The 17,005-nt window shown below is 40.5% G+C and overlaps 1 protein-coding gene across 1 annotated transcript in view; it reads left to right on the top strand.

Annotated features, from left to right (window-relative positions):
- Nucleotides 1–3,641: 3,641 nt before the first annotated feature.
- CHN2 (chimerin 2) overlaps nt 3,642–17,005 on the top strand; it is a 142,556-nt gene continuing 129,192 nt past the window's right edge. The window contains exon 1 of the mRNA XM_021718025.1: nt 3,642–3,735. The gene's annotated coding sequence lies outside the window, so the exon portion shown is untranslated. The remainder of the gene's footprint in view (nt 3,736–17,005) is intronic.

The raw sequence follows: 17,005 nt of genomic DNA, 5'->3' as shown, positions 1-17,005 counted from the left end.
AACTATGGGGGGGAGGGGGATGGGATTAACAGTAGCAAATATCTGTCTGGGGATGGGAAAACACCTCTTATCGACAGGGTGCCTGAATGAAACGTAATTGTACACCTAACCCTTAACCGTACCCCACAAAACCATAATAAAAAATATTTATTAATTAAAAAAATACTAAACAGTACTGTACAGTAAAGTACACAAAAGCACAACCACTTGTTGAGGATGCATGCACGTGGCAAAGTACACCAGACACATGAACTTGTCCAATATGTGATTGGACATGTGAACACATGCTTGCAACTTTGAAAGTTCACAACTCGAAGGTTCGTATGTAGGGGACTTACTGTACTAAATCCATCATCGTTAGGTCAGGAATACTTAGATTTTGTATTTCTATTTTCCACAAGTGCTAATTCCTTCACTCAGTTGATCATCTGTGTGCTTAATGAGCACTTCTCAGTTTAGGATTTTAGGTGTCTAATTTGTTAATAAAAGTTGCCAGCCCAGAGGTGGTGTTCTCCCAGCCCTACCTCCTTGCCTCAGTCTACCACTCCCCTGTTGTCTCCAGGCTGATGCTGACTGAGCCATTAGTAATCAATTATCTTTGGCTGTGTCCTTTAGCAAATCACAATCTACTTGACATTAGCTTTAAGTACACCATGACTCCCTGTCTTATTGGATGGAATAACAAGCTGCTTCAACGATGGTATCTTTTTCTTCCTCCTTATTTACATGGCCAGTGTCATCTCCCCATCTACTGTGGAAAGAAATTAAATAGCCTTGGCACAGCCTAACAAAGGCATATTGGTTGCCATCCAGCACCTTGTGTCCTTCTAGGTAATTACACATCGATTGTTTGATGAATTGGTCTCGGATATCCCCGAGTATTTCCACCATGTCTGTAATTACACTACTCTGGCTATGGTCTTCAGGGTTCCATGGCTTCTCAAAGAACATGCTTAATGATGCTTCATCACCACCTTTTAATTCAAGGATGCAGCTCAGATCCCTTAGTGTTTCAGTACAGTTGTTTAAAAATAAAATTCAACCATTCTCTGCTGCAGTTCATTATGAGTTTCTAAGTTGGCATCGGTGTGCAATAACTTAAAAATTCATGATTCTGTCCTCCCAGTGCATTAAAAGATGAAAGGGCATGAACACAGAGATGATTTGACCCATCATTAAATAGGCCTTTGAGGCACTGGCAAGCTCTGTGTTTTGAGCTAACTGTAAGATGACCTGAAATTGATTTTTTGAGAATGGACTCTCACATTTTTTTAGTCTAGCAGAGGTGTTGCTTGAGCCTGCTATTTTTATACATAAACTTTTATTAGAACACAACAATGCTAATTCTGTTATATATTGTCTATGACTGTTTTCATGCTACCATGGCAGAGTTCAGTACTTGAGACAGAGACTCCATGAATTTTTTTTTTTTTGAACCAGAGTCTCACTCTGTCACCTAGACTGGAGTGCAGTGGCATGCTCATAACCACCTCAGCCTCAATCTGTTAGGCTCAAGAGATCCTTCTGCATCAGCCTTCCAAGTAACCAGAACTACAGGCATGTGCCACCATGCCTGGCTAACTTTTTTTTTTTTCGTAGAGATAACGTCTTACCAAGTTGCCCAGGCTGGTCTCTAACCCGTGGGCTCAGGCAATTCTCTCACCTCAGCCTCCCAAAGTGCTGGGATTATAGGCGTGAGCTACCGCGCCTGGTGACTCTATAATTTTAAAAGCCCAAAAATACTTACTACTTAGCCTTTGCCAGAAAAAGTTTACCAACCCCTGGTCTTGCACTAAAAGTGGTTTTGAAGAGTGACTCAATACATGTAAAACACTTAGAATAGTGTCTGGCATTTATATATCAGAAACAGTGATCTTTAATTTCCACCGTATCTCATGTACTATGTAAATATTAGCAAAAAAGGGTAGTTTCAGCCTCGGAATTTAGGATGAAATTTGATCAAATTCCCAGGCCATTTCGAGAGAGGATTTGACCTTCATATTCAACACATGTAAATTGATGAAAGAAGCTGAGTCATTTACCTAAAGCAAGTGTTCTTTGATCTGCTTTCTCCTGACTGCTTTCACCCCATCAAAGAATGATAGCCTATTAGAAAAGGTGGCACAGTACCCCATAAGTCTGAAGTTAAGGGGGTATCCTTCTAGGACAACATCTGAACTCGTCAACTAAACTTATTTTCTTTAATCTCAGGAATAAAACTCCTACTAAAAGTCTATGTTCTTGAATTCTGATTAATAATTTGCATGCATATGGGGGGAGAAATGCTGAGTCTGCAATGTACTCTGAAATCAAGGTTTGAAAAGTTGGGTTGATGGATGGATAGAGCAATGAAAACATATATATGCCATAAAGAAAGTATAGTAAAAAAAGTCATAGAATCTAAGTGATGTGTATATGGGTGTTCACTGTAAAAGTCTTTCAACCTTCCTGTATGTATGAAAATTTTCATTATAAGATGTCAAGACGAAAAAGCGAAGGGTATACAAGAGGAACAATGGCAGGGTATACTCTGACCCAGGGAACAAAGCCATTCTCTTGGGTGCATGGCCCTGACAGGCAGGTCGGTGTCTCAGTATCAGCTGTGGGAAGCACTATAAGTCATGCTTAGGAACTTTTAATGTGAACAAGAAAATTTTTCAGAAAAAGGAATAATTGAAAACAAGGACAAACATTAATAAGTCACTTTCACTCTTTTATTTATTATCATGTGGGTGGAAAGTGCCTGTTTTAAAAAATGCTAAATTAGGTAATTTTAAAAAATAACAGAGAACAGGCTTCTATGTTTTATGTCATCATTACAATAGAGAAATGAATACTGGAGCTGATATCTGGGACCAGGTTTTAACCCTGAATCCACTGTCATCTCTGGGTGGGACTGTGAGCAAATTCACCACTCTGAACTGGAGCTTTCTTGTCTATAAGAAGAAGGCAAAGAGCCGGGCTCGGTGGCTCAGCCTGTAATCCCGCACCACTGCACTCCAGTCTGGGTGACAGAGTGAGACTCCAACTCAAAAAAAAAAAAAAAAAAAGAAGAAGGCAAAGTCACATTTCCACCTTCCTGGTGGAAGAATATATGTAAAAGCATTCTGAAGGTCATAAAGCATTCTTAAGATTGTTTCACTGGACGATGAGTTCTCAGTGGGGTCAATATCAACCCTAAGGGGGAGAAAATTATTTCTTACCAGAAAAACCCCCTGCTTTTTGTATGCATAAAGCATATACATACAGAACAAAAACAGATATACAGTTCAGCTGTTGTATTAAAATTTCATCGTGGGGAGGTGATTGAGGAAAAAACATGTCTAAAAGGGCTCCATAGGGGGCTACAATGCACAGGGTTGAGAACACTTCACTAGACAAGTTGTCAATTTCTACTGTCTCCCAGATTCTGTCCTTCTTTCTTTTTCTGTAGGTAGACTAATTTTATCCATCACTTTGAACATTTAATGCTCTTACATTTCTAGGAGAGGGTGAAAAAATAACTTCTGGGAGAAGAATAAGAATGATAGATGCTTTGCCTTTTTCAAAGTACATATAGCACCACTTAACCCAAATTCCATTAAGCTTTGACGGAAGGAATTTACTAACAAGAGTGAGGAATTAAATGAATATACTCATCCAGTCTTTTTCCCCCTAGAAATTTAACAGTAGCATTAGTTTTCCCTTGATTTGATTCGATTATATTGGGTACTTTAAGCTCTTTGAGTTTAAGAGGTATGTGGAGACTTTAAAGAGAGGTTGGAGGAGAATAATGAAGATGAATTAAGGATTGGAAAATGGGCCCTGTTAGAAGAGGTCAAAAGAATAAGGATTGTTTAATTTGAGGAAGAACAGGCAATCTGGTGGCACAGAGGTGCCTTCATTTTTATAGAGAACATTCTCACATTCTGATTTGCCCTGGAGACCAAAGGCAGGGAGGATGTGTAACTTGAAGCAAGAAGGTTACAAGATTAGATGTTAGGATAAAATTTCTCTTCATGATTCAATCCTGGTGTTTGAGTCTCCTTTACAGGATTTCTCCTTTTAAACTAAGATCCCTGTTTGTAGGATCAGAAGTATAGATGGGTCAACCCATCATATTTGGTTCCTCTGCCCTGATGGGAGGATGGCCAACCAGCCCAGCCCATATGGCCCCTTTGGGATTTGGCTTGATGGAAAGAAACATTCACATTACCTGGACCTATAGTTCCAGGATGCCAGAGGATGAGTACCAAAAACTCTAGCCAAGAGAGTGCCAGATCAGAGCCAAAGCAGTTTGCCTAATTGGGTTGTGCAAACAAGGATGGCCTGCAGTGGGTTTTGGGAGCCAATACATGGAGCCAGGGAATCATGGTGCCAGGGAGGGTGGAGCAGAGAAGAGTGGGTTAAAGTGAGCTGCCGGGAAGACAATCTAGAGAGGCCAGTGCCTCCCACAGCTGGGCTTTTGGGTGTGCCTGGAAGCCTACAGTGGGTAAGAGTGGATCAAACATGCAGAGATCTGGAAAGGTATCCCAAGCTTCTAGGAAGGTGTTTATTCTCTTTGTTGCCCAAAGCCATAGTTCTCAGTCCTGGGTGTGAGTCAGAATCACCTGTAGAGCTTGGCAAACCTTACAGACACCCTGGCTCCAGCCCTGGAGAGTTTGATGTAATGAGAATATCACTTAGAATTCTGTGTGAGCAATAAAAAAGCATTCTGGCTAAATTTAGGGGGGAAAAAAGTACGGTCAGGAGTAGACCAACCATACTTGGAAGGACATGAAGAAATTCCATGATTGGAAAGAAAAGCTGGATCAAAAAAACTTTAAGAAGAATGTGAGGCAAGACTGATGTACCTCATGGCAGTAGAGGGCGATGGTTAGGGCCAGAGTTCCAGAGTAATCTAACCTGCTTTTGTACTCTGCTTCTCTGTGCCTCAATTCAGCCTTCAGAAATAGGCATACAAAGTCTTACCTCTTGGGTAATCCTGAAGATTCAGTGGGTTCATATATGTGAAGAAAGTGCTTAGAACAATGCCTGGTACTCTGTAAGTTCTTAATGATTATTAGTGACTATTGTTGTTGTTGTTAGGCTCTGCCATGCATGTGAATCTGCTCTTAACATTAGTTTCTTTTCATGGTTTCTACTCAAGTTCCAAATTCCAGGGACAGAGCATCTGACGGCCTATGTTGGTTCACATATTCATCCCTTGTCCAGAGAATGTGTTAGATATTGATTAGCAGAATCATGGGCTCCAAGCCATGGCTGTTCCCTGTGGTCTTCAGTCTTTACTATGGAGATTCAGAAAGCAGGGAGGGGAGCAAGTTTTTCCTGTGGCTTGGAGGCATGAAGCATCAAGGTGTGAGCTACCACTTCTACTGGGTCTTTCCTGGAGATACCTTTTGAAATCTCAGTGAGGCCCAGAAAGAAATCTGGGAGCCATCAAGCAAACCTGCCTTTCAATTAGTCTGATACTGATTCACAGAAGCTGAACTCTGAGAATGATGGGTGCTGGGGCAACAGAGGTAAACAAACTGGAACCCTTCCTGCAGAGAGTTCATACCTAGAGCTCATAAATGGCAACAATCCCAATCCTAGTAAGACTGGCAAGACCCTAATCTGGGTCATTACAAAGTTCAGCAGAATGAGAGTAAATAGTACCTACACTGGCTAGAAGCAGCCAGGAAAGATTTCCTCTTGATTGCAGCATGTCAGCCCTTACTTCTTTTTTTTTCTTTCTTCTTCTTTATTTTGGATTCAGGAGATACACATGCATGTTGGTTACATAGATGTATTGTGTAGTGGCGTGGATTGGATCTCAGGTGATCCATTCCCCAGATGGTGAACATTGTATCTTACAGGTGATTTCTGAACATTAACTCCTTTCCTTACCTTCACCTTATTGGTGCCCCCAGAGTCTATTGTTTCCATCTTTGTGACCATTTAACTCCCATATTTGAGTAAGAATTTACAAAGAATTTATGATGGCGACCCCAAAATCAATTGCAACACAAACTAAAATAGACAACTGGGACTTAATTGAACTGAAAAGCTTCTGCACAGCAAAATAAATCAACAGAGTGAACAGAAAGTCTACTGTATGGGATAAAATAGTTGCAAATGATGCCTCAGCTCTTACTTTTAAAATCAGTGAGATTTTACCAGGTTAAGGTACAGAGGCATTGAAGAACAAGAATTAGAATTCCAGGTAAAGGACAGAACCTGACCAAAGAATGGCCTAAACGTGTGAGTAGCCGGGGTGTGTTTCTGAAAATACAGAAGCTATGTGTTAGGAACACGAAGCACTGGGGAATTAGGCTGTAGGGGTGCATAAGCATGTGTGTTGATAAGATCATATTCTGGGCACACAGGACGATCCCAGATGCCCTTCATGTATTCATTCGATACATGGCTATTAAACACCTGCAACATGCCGGCACTGTTCTAGACTCTAGTGATACAGCAGTAAGCAAAGCACAGAAATCCCTGCCCCTGTGTAGTCTCCATTTGAATGGAAAACATTGGTTAGAAAAGACAATGTATTTGTCAGTGTTCATCAGAACCAACATGACACATATAAAGAGTTGGCCCATGTGATTGTGGAAGCTACTAGTCCCACAGTGTGCCGTCTGCATGGAGGTGAAGGGAGGCTGGTGGTATAGTTCAAAGGCCCGAGAGCTGATGATGTTGATTCCAGTCCAGGTCTGAAGGCCCGAGAACCAGGAGCAACAAGGGCAGGACATCCGTGCTCCCGCTCAAGGGGTCTGGCAAAGAGAGCACGAATCCAGGCTTCCTCTGTCTTTTTGTTCTGTTCAGGCTGTCAGTGGACTGGATGATGCCCACTCACACTAGGGAGTACCACTGGCTTCTCTCAGTCTACCAATTCAAGTGCTAGTCATTTCCAGAAACACCCTTGCAGACACAACCAGAAATAATGTTTAATCAGGTATCTGAGCATCTCTAGGCCCAGGCAAGTAGACACATAAAGTTAATCATCATAACACACAAGTAAAATATATAGTATATCAGATGGTGATACATGTCATGGGGAAGAAATAAGCTAGAAAAGAAGGATGGGGTATGCCAAGAAGAAGAGGTACCATTTTTTAAGTAGGGTAATCTGGGCAGGTCCTACTAAGTTGTATAGGTTTGGCCATGTGGCAGTGAGGAACCATTGAAGAATTTTGAGCAAAGAGCAATGTGATGAGATTTGCACTTTCTGACATCAGTGTGAAAGATAGATTGGAGGATGATTAAAGTACACACAGGCGGACCAGTAAAAAGACTATTTCAATGGGCCAGATTAAGACAGAGCACAGTGGACATATAGAGAAAGAGGCCATTTTAAGAGTAGAGAATCACATACAATGGATGAGACTTAGTGATAGATTGCAAGTCAGGATGGGGAGAGGGAGGAGTCTAGGATGACTCTTTCTAGCTTGGGCTCTGAGTGGATGATGCCCTGGGTGGTACCATTCACAAGGATGAGGAGCAAAGGAGGTCAAGCCATCATCAGGTGTGAAGAGCAGATCCTCCTGTACCAATCAGCGTCCCCCAGAGCCCCCCAGAATGGGTTTTAACAATTTTAGTGTCAACCCATCGATAATAGCAGAGTCGTTTTCTGTTAGTACATTATCTCTGTTGACCTTGGACAGTTTCTCTTCTTGGCATGGGAGAAGATTATAGGCTTTGGTGTCCTTCAGACCTTGGTTTGAATCTCATCTTCATGCCTCTGCATGGGGTTCAAGTAGTGTAACCATACAGGCCTGTTTTTTCCCATCTGCAAAATGAAATAACAATCACCACATGACTGCCTTGTTGGGGTGCCTGAAGCACCCCCACTGAGGGCACCTGTTAAATGTTGGCTCCTTCCCTACTCCTCCTGGCCCTGCCTGTAGAGGAGTTCTGGATCAAGGTCAGCAAGTCTGAACCAGGAGGAGATTGGAACTGGGAACAAAAGGGATCAGCGAGTAAGGCGGGTATTTGTAAGAGTATGTGTTTGGGTGTAGTTGCCCTTCTGTTGCTTTTTAAATCTAAATATAAGTAATTTGGGCAAATCTCCTTCCTCTTTTATCATGCTTATTTTGTGTATAATGAAGCCTCCCAAATTAGGACTTTGTTGAGGTCCATACTGGATAAACATTCAGACAATATTTCAGCCTCTTGCTCCTGAGGTGTTGACTGTGACCTGGGGAGGCTGTGAGAGGTGGCAGTTTTGTTTCCAACTCAGTGACCAGGGCAGAATTTCAAAGCAACATGCTGCGAAGTGTAGAGTCTCATAGTAGTAAGACATGTAAACATTAGTTCACACGTGTGCATAGCAAGGTTGATCACTCCAAGAATTAGCATACACTTTTTTCTTTAATATGTTTTATAGTTTACATTGTTTAAAATGTTTCCAAGGAGGGAGGATGTTCCCCTACTCATCTTATTAACATTTTAGTCTATTCCATTTTGTACTCAATCTGATCTACTTCCTTGAGTAATTGGAGGTATCTCATCAAGTGTTGCTTTTTTTTTTTTTTTTTTTTTTTTGAGTTGGAGTCTCCCTCTGTCACCCAGGCTGGAGTGCAACAGCACTGACCTTCTGGGCTCAGGCGATCTCTCTGCCTCAGCCTTCCAAGTAACTGGAACTACAGGTGCTTGCAACTATACCCAGCTAATTTTTTTTTTTTTTGCAGAGATGAGTTCTCTCAAAGTAGCCCAGGCTGTTCTCGAACCCGTGGGCTCAGGCAATCCTCTCACCTCAGCCTCCCAAAGTACTGGGATTACGGGCTTGAGCCACCACACCTAATCTGTCTTTTTTTTTTAAAGTTACCTTTATAGATTATCAGTGTTATAAAAAATATTTCCTGTTACCTGCCTTTTACCCCATTTTTACTTTATGTATTTAAAGCATTTGTTGTTTATTTGCAGTTTGGTTTAAAAAATGCTTTTAGCCGGGCTCGGTGGCTCAGCCTGTAATCCCGCGCCTTTGGGAGGCTGAGGTGAGTGGATCGCCTGAGCCCGCGGATTCGAGACCCGCCAGGGCAGCAAGACCTCATCTCTACAATAAATAAATAAAAAATCAGCTGGGCGTGGTAGCGCATGCCTGTAATTCCGGCTACTTGGAAGGCTGAGGCGGAAGGATCGCCGGAGCCCAGCAGGTTCGAGGCTGCGGTGGCCGGGAGTGGCCACTGCACTCCAGTCTGGGCGACAGAGTGAGACTCCAATTCAAAAAAACTAAAAAATAAAAAATAAAAATAAAAAGTGCTTTTAGGCCAGGCGTGGTGGCTCAAGCTTGTAATCCTAGCACTTTGGGAGGCCGAGGTGAGAATATTGCCTGAGCCCATGATTTCAAGAATAGCCTGGGCAACTTGGTGAAACCTCATCTCTACAATAGATCAAAAAAATTAGCCAGACGTGGTAGTGCACGCCTGTAGTTCCGGATACTTGGAAGGCTGAGGTGGAAGGATTGCCTGAGCGCAGCAGGTTGACGCTAGGGTGGCCGTGAATGTGCCACAACACTCCAGCCTGGGTGATGGCCCAAGACTCCAACTCAAAAAAAAAAAAAAATGCTTTAACAACCTTTCTTGGAACACTCAAGAGTTCAAAGTTTTTTCATCGAAAGCAGGGTTTCTCAACCTTGGCACTATTGAAGGAATAATTCTATGTTGCAGGAGATTGTCCTCTGCATTGTTGGATGTTTGTAAACATCCCTGGACTGTACACACTAGATACCTAGAGCACCTTTACACCAGTCATGACAGTCAAAACTGTCTCCAGACTTTGCCAAATGTCCCCTGAGGGTAGAGAGGGAGGCAAAATCCCCTTCCCTTCCAGTTGAGAACTACTGGTCTAAAGAAAAGTCTTTCACTTTGAATTTGCTCTAATATTATTACTGATTTTCCAATCATAATTTCTGGAAAATTCTGAACAAAAATGAAGGCATAAAACAAAGCAAATTAATGAGAACTGCTTTGGTCTTGAATACCCCAACCTGATATATCTGTGTGCATCCATAAATTAACAGATTGTTTAGATCTGGTTGCTGAAGTGCCTAACTTGTGTGTACTTAGAGAAGTCAGCAAAGCCCTTGCCAACCTTTTAAAGAGGTTGATTACAGAAAGAATGAGCCATAGATTTTTATAATACATTCTAATCAAGGCAGGAAGGAATTTGCACCTCACCAATGAAATTCTGGAAGCATTAAAGAAATGCCATGATGAAGAAAATAAAGTCCTAAATTCTAGATGGAACGAAATGGAAGATTGTAAAGTTGGAGCCATTTTCATTTTCTTTGTACTTTGTATTTTCTTTGTACTTTGATTGCAAGAGTGTAAATTTCAGTACTTGTACTTTCTTTCTCTCCCTTTCAATAGAGGTCTTTGATTTCTAATTAAAAAGGAATTATTCATATTTATTTTTTGTGGATGAAATTGCCCCAGTATCACCAGCACAAATCCCCCCCATCAAAAGCCTTTTCTCCCACACTTGATCTGTATCTTAGAAAATCCAGCAGTGTGGGTGCCCTGTAGCGGAGGTTGCTAAATTGGGTTTTAAAATTATTTTCTATTAAGTAAAAACTTAGCATATACCAGCTGCTGAAGGATTATAAAAGCTTTGTTTTTTCAATAATTGGAAACCTTGTTTACAGAGGACCACAATATTCTTTAAATGCTTTTGTGTTGAATATAATAGAACTTGTGTTTATCTAGGCAGTGATAATCTGACTATAAAGCAAACTCATTTAAGGATTATGCTTCCTGTCTCTCACTGTGCAGCTGTCATCTTACTGTTTTTTCAAGCTTTGCAAAGTGCTGAAAATTCTTCCTTAAAATTAGAAAAATAAATTGGAAAATAAGCCAGGTAGTTTGGGAGTATGTGTAATTCTAAATCACAGGGAAATATTTGAGACTCCAGATATCATCACATCTAGACAAATGTATCCGAAGTTCACATTTGCTAACTCACTGATGGAATTCAGTTCATTTGAAAGAGATTTTAAGGTGTTTGGTCCTGGCAAAGAAAAATGAAGGACCATTCAGACCATCTAACAGTCAAATGGTGGCATTCTGAGAGCCAAGGAAGGCACCATCACTGATTGGTATCTGGTGGAGGAATGAGGCACAGTAGTTAGGGGTGGTCCCAGCCCAGTCTCAGCCACTTAAATGAGTTCTGTGACTTCAAGCTAGTTATTTAGTGGTTCTCTGTAAAATAATAGCACTCACCTCATGGTGTGATTTGGAGACTTAAATTACACAATACAAGCGAAACCCTCAGGACAGTTCCTGGCACAGAGTAGTCACTCAGTAAATGTGGAGCTTTTGCCACTATGTTCCAAGGCTCAGGGTTTTGTTTGTTTGTTTTTTTGTTTTGAGTTGGGGGGTCTCACTGTGTCACCCAGGCTGGAGTACAGTGGCATGATCACAGCTCACCGCAGCCTCAACCCTCTATACTCATGTGATCCCTCTGCCTCAGCCTCCTGAGTAGCTGGAACTACAGGCATGCACCACCACACCTGGCTAATTTTCTTATTTTTTGTAGAGAAGAGATCTCACTATGTTGCTCAGACTGGTCTTGAACTCCTGGGCTCAAGCAATCCTCCCGCTGTGGCCTCCCAAAGTACTGGGATTATAGGCGTGAGCCACTTACACCTGGCCCAAGCCTCAGTTTTTTACATGCAGTATCTCATCTAATCTTTGAAACAGCCTTATTAAAATAGCACATTGCTATAACTCCAGTTTTATTGAAAATTGAGGAAAATGAGATGCAACGAAGTTTAGTAACCTGCTCAGAGTCACACAGTAACTGGATTGACGAGCGAGGATCTCCATCCAAATTTTATGTCTCATTCCACAAACAATGAGTGCAGGTACCCTCTGTTTTCCAAACACTCACTATCCAAATGTTTGCTGTAAGGACTTATTAAAAGCTATTCCCAATTAGAAACTGGCTATGACACGTTCGTGTGTGTGACAGCTTCTCAAACTTTAAGTTGCATATGACTCCCCTTTTGAAATGCAGATTCTGCATTTCTAGCAAGTCCTGAGTGATACCAAGGCTCCTAGTCCCTGGATCACACTGAGTAGCAGGGTGCCAGGTGACAGAGGATGAGCTTCTCTCCGATCTCAGTGCTCTCCTGATCAGCCATGGGTTTAAACGTGTTGTATCTCATTTACATACCCTTCAGGATTACCTCTTCGGTATTTGTGTAGGCCAGACACTTGGGAGCATCACCAGCTCTGCTCAAGTGAGACTGTAACTTTATTTTTCTTATAGTACGTGTTCAGTGTAGAGGGTAACGAAATTCTTATTTTATTCAGCTGTAGACTGCACACAAATATACCTATTCATTACTCCATTAAGTGTTAAACAGTTAGGCAATTGATTTTTTAAAGTTTTATATTATGCAAAAAATTGTTGTTTAGTTAGAAAGTTATTTAGGGGCATTTTAGTAATATTTGGGAAATTTATATTTTTGGATGCTCTAAAAATGAAATATTATTTTTCCATGTAAAGTAATGGAATGTAGACTCTTGCTATTTGAAACTTTACTGCCCACTACATTCTTTTAGGAATGAATTTGATTTAGATACCAAAGGTATCTGCATATATTCTGTGTCAGACATTGAGAGAAATTCTGGGAATTTAATGTTGATGAAGACAAAAATTGCTGCTTAAAAAAACTCACAGAATAGTTAGAGAAGAGACTGATAAGTAAACATTTAAAATACAGCAAGATAAATTTTCTAGTAGAGATATGCAAAAGGAGCTCTAAGAACACACCAGAAGACCATAAATGTACTTAAATACATCAACAGATGTAAAAACAAGAACCACATGATACCATTAGATGCAGAAAAAGCTTTTGATAAGAACCAGCATCCCTTCTTGATAAAAAGCCTTGAACACCTGGGCATAGAAGAAACATACCTCAAAATAGTAAGTGCCATCTATCATAAACCCACAGCCAGGATATTGCTAAATGGACAGAAACTAAAAGCATTTTCCCTGAAAACCAGAATAAGACAAGGCTGCCCACTATCACCCCTCCTGTTCAACATTCATGTTGGAAGTCCTAACTAGAGTAATTAGACAAGAGAAGGAATCAAGGATATCCAAATAGGAAAAGAGGAAGTTAGGTTATCCCTCTTTGCTGATGATATGGTCCTATACTTCGAAAATCCAAGAAAATCTGTCAGAAACCTCCTTGTACTTTAAAGAATTTTAGCAAAGAAAAGAACTTTACCAAAGTCTTGGGGTACAAAATAAATGTGCAAAAGATAGTCACATTCTTATACACCAACAACAAACAGGCAGATAACCAAATAAAAAGCATAATCCCATTCACAATACCTGCAAAAAAAGAAAAAAGAAAAAAAGAAATACCTCGGCATCTTCCTATCCAGAGAAGTGAAAGATCTTTACAACGAAAACTACAAAACACTACTCAAAGAAATCAGAGATGAGACAAACAAATGGAAAAATATTCCATGCTTACGGATAGGAAGAATCAACATTGTTAAGATGTCCATCCTACCAAAGGCAATCTACATATTCAATGCAATACCCATTAAATTACCAACATCATTCTTCTCAGACCTGGAAATGACAATACAGAAATTCATTTGGAAGCATAAAAGATCACAAATAGCCAAAATAATCCTCAGCAAAAGAAACAAAGTGGGAGGTATCACACTTCCAGACTTTAAAATTTACTATAGGTTACAATAATCAAAATAGCCTGGTATTGGTACAAGAACAGCCATAGAGACCAATGGAACAGGGTAGAGATTCTGTAAGCAAAACCTCAATTTCTCAGCCAACTCATCTTTGCCAAAGCCTCCACCAACAACCTCTAGGGAGAGGAGAACCTATTCGGTAAATGATGCTGGGAAAATTGACCACATGAAGAAGATTGAAACAGGACTCCTACCTATCACCATACACAAACAGTTAAATGAGTCGAAGACCTAAATGTAAGACCTCAAACAATAAGGTGAGGTGAGGTGAACCTGCCTGAGCCCGCAGGTTCGAGAACTGCCTGGGCAGCGAGACCTCATCTCTACAATAAATAAAAAAATCAGCCAGGTGTGGCAACGCATGCCTGTAATTCCGGCTACTTGGAAGGCTGAGGCGGAAGGATCGCTGGAGCCCAGCAGATCGAGGCTGCGGTGGCCAGGAGCGGCCACTGCACTCCAGTCTGGACGACAGAGTGAGACTCCAACTCAAAAAAAAAGAATCTTTAAAAATGCAGGAAACACCCTTATGGAAATTGGAGTAAGCAACCAATTCCTGATCAAAGCCACAGATGTCCATGCCATCAGAGATAACATAGACAAGTGGGACCTCATCAAACTGAAAAGCTTCTGCAAAACAAAAGAAACTATCAAGAGAGTGGAGAGACAGCTCACAGAGTGGGAAAAAATATTCACCAACTGCATATCTGACAAAGGCCTAACATCCAGGATCTCCAAGGAACTCAAACATGCCGAAAAGAAAAAAGCAAATAGCTCCATTAAAAAGTGATCAAGATGAATAGATACTTCTCAAAAGAAGACATACAAGCAGCCAACAGACACATGAATAAATGCTCAGTCCCACTAATCAGCAGAGAAATTCAAATCAAAACCACGTAGAGATACTATCTAACCCCAGTAAGAATGGCCATCATTAATAAAACAAAAAGCAACAGATGCTGGTGAGGATGCGCTTCTACACTGCTGATGGGAATGCAAACGAGTTCAACCTCTATGAAAAACAGTGTGGCAATTTCTAAAATAACTAGAAATTGACCTTCCATATTACACAGCAATCCTCCTACTGGGAATATACCCAGAGGAACTAAAATCATTCTACAATAAAAGACACCTGCACACTCATGTTTATTGTAGCACTATTCACAATAACAAAAACATGAAACCAACCGTGCTGCCCATCGAATGTAAACTGGATTTTAAAAAGGTGGTACACGATGGAATATTACACAGCCATAAAGAAGGACAAACATATGGACTTCGCAGCAACTTGGATGGACTTAGAGTCTACAATACTCAGTGATCTATCACAGAAACAAAGAACTGAGTACCACATGTTCTCACTCATAAGCAGACCCCAAACATTTATAATAATACTTTAAGAAAGAAATTGGCAATAGTGGGATACTGTGAGGGAAGGGGAGGGGCACATAACATCAATAAGCATACCTGATCTCAAACAGGGAAACCAAAGGGAGGTCCAAACTTTACCTGTATGATGACCACTTGTATAGCTAATCCTGAATTGTACCCCACATCTTTAAAATTAAAAAAAAAAAATAAGTAAAAAAAAAAAAAAAAAACCCACAAGAGAATTGGCCTCAGTTTTCCTTCTATACAGAAAGGGCCATCTCTAGATATCAGTAATAGCTGATATTCATTGAATAGCTCTGCATGCCAGGCATGTTGTAAGCATGTTATATATACTTACTCATTTAACTATTACAATACCTCCATGAGGCAGATGTGTTTATTGTCATTCTCATTCTAAAGATAAGAAAATTGAGGAATCCAGAAATTAGTAACATAGATCTAGCCTCAGAGCTAGGTGGCCTGAGCCTGAGCCTGCCTTCTCAACCATCCTGTGATCTGCTCCTATGGAAAGAGAACTTAGTATCTTAAAATAAGAACATACTTTAAAAAGATAGAAACACTAGAGGGGATACACTTATGAAACTGCAAGTAATACAATTGGATGGCAGCATCGGATGACCATGGGTTGATGAGGCCTCTAGATTGAAAGCCATAATGTTGGCATTGGCCTCACGTGTATAGGAGCATTGTGTATAGATAGTATGGAAGGAACTGGACAAGATCAAAACCATCCTCAATAGTCACAGTGCATGTGAAATTGACTATAAGGTCATGAAATAGATTACACGTATATTACATTCAGTCATTCTGGGAATCTCTGCTTTTAATTCTGCCAAGTTTCCATTGCCTGGAGCATGTTGGGAATGCCCCTCCAAAAAAATCCTTTCGGAGCAAGTCACAGTGAAAATCTTATTATCATATGCTCATGCCTCATTTTTGTCTCAAATATGTTCACTAGTTTGCTCACTTGCCCATTTACTGGTCTTGGTTCTGAAAAACATATGCCTATTTGCCAAAATAACATCCATTCTCAAATCCATTCTCAAAAAACAAATATATATATTTTTATATACCAGTGATTTTTTACTTTAGTATGTGCTTAAAAATAACCTGGAGGGGGCGTAAGTATTCCCTTCATGATTTGGGCTCATTTGGTCTGGGGTAGGAATCAGGAATCTGCAGTCTTTAATGAGCATCCTGAAGTTTCTATTTTGAGTGACCAGACCATACTTTGAGGAGTGCAACAGCTATAAGGATATTCACAAGAAAGTATATCTTAGGCAATTCCAAAAGAGAAATTCCAAAAATGTCCTGATCAACAGGGATATCAATAGCATGTATTATGTCTGCCTTGGGGGACTATTCTCTTGTAGATGATGCTAATTTAGAATAAAATGTTCAGTTATATTTTTTTTAAAAGTCAGCCACCATTCTGCATGATCACACCATGTACACTGAATCCCCCTGTTTTTTATGTGTTGGCTCATTCAAGTGACTTCTTTCTTGGTGCTCTCCTTCTGTAAAGAATATTCCTTTCTGAATCATCTAAGAACCTGGTATTAAGTTGTCTATAAACTACTACTTTTTTTTCTTAAAAAGAGTGGGTTTTTTTCACTTCTTGGACTTGGAGCACTAAATCCCAAGAGCAGACATGATAGATCCAACGGCTGTCAGTCATCTTCACAATAACAAGTCTCCCCAGGTGATGTAATAACCAGCTCCAGCAGCTTTCCTGGGATAATCACAGTGGCAGACACGCTCAGAGCCAACCTCCCTTCATATTAGGATACGTTACATTTTCCATCCCTTCTGAATCCATGTGACCACCTAGATTAGTCTTCCATTTTTAGATCAGGTTGTCTGATTTTAGCAAGCATAATTTATAATGAGGATGCAAGAAGACCTTCGGAGTTGTC

The sequence above is a fragment of the Carlito syrichta genome, unplaced genomic scaffold, assembly GCF_000164805.1.
Source record: "Carlito syrichta isolate Samal-C Ts95f unplaced genomic scaffold, Tarsius_syrichta-2.0.1 Scaffold311717, whole genome shotgun sequence".
NCBI lineage: Eukaryota > Metazoa > Chordata > Mammalia > Primates > Tarsiidae > Carlito > Carlito syrichta.
This window is presented reverse-complemented; position numbering and strand designations above follow the sequence as displayed.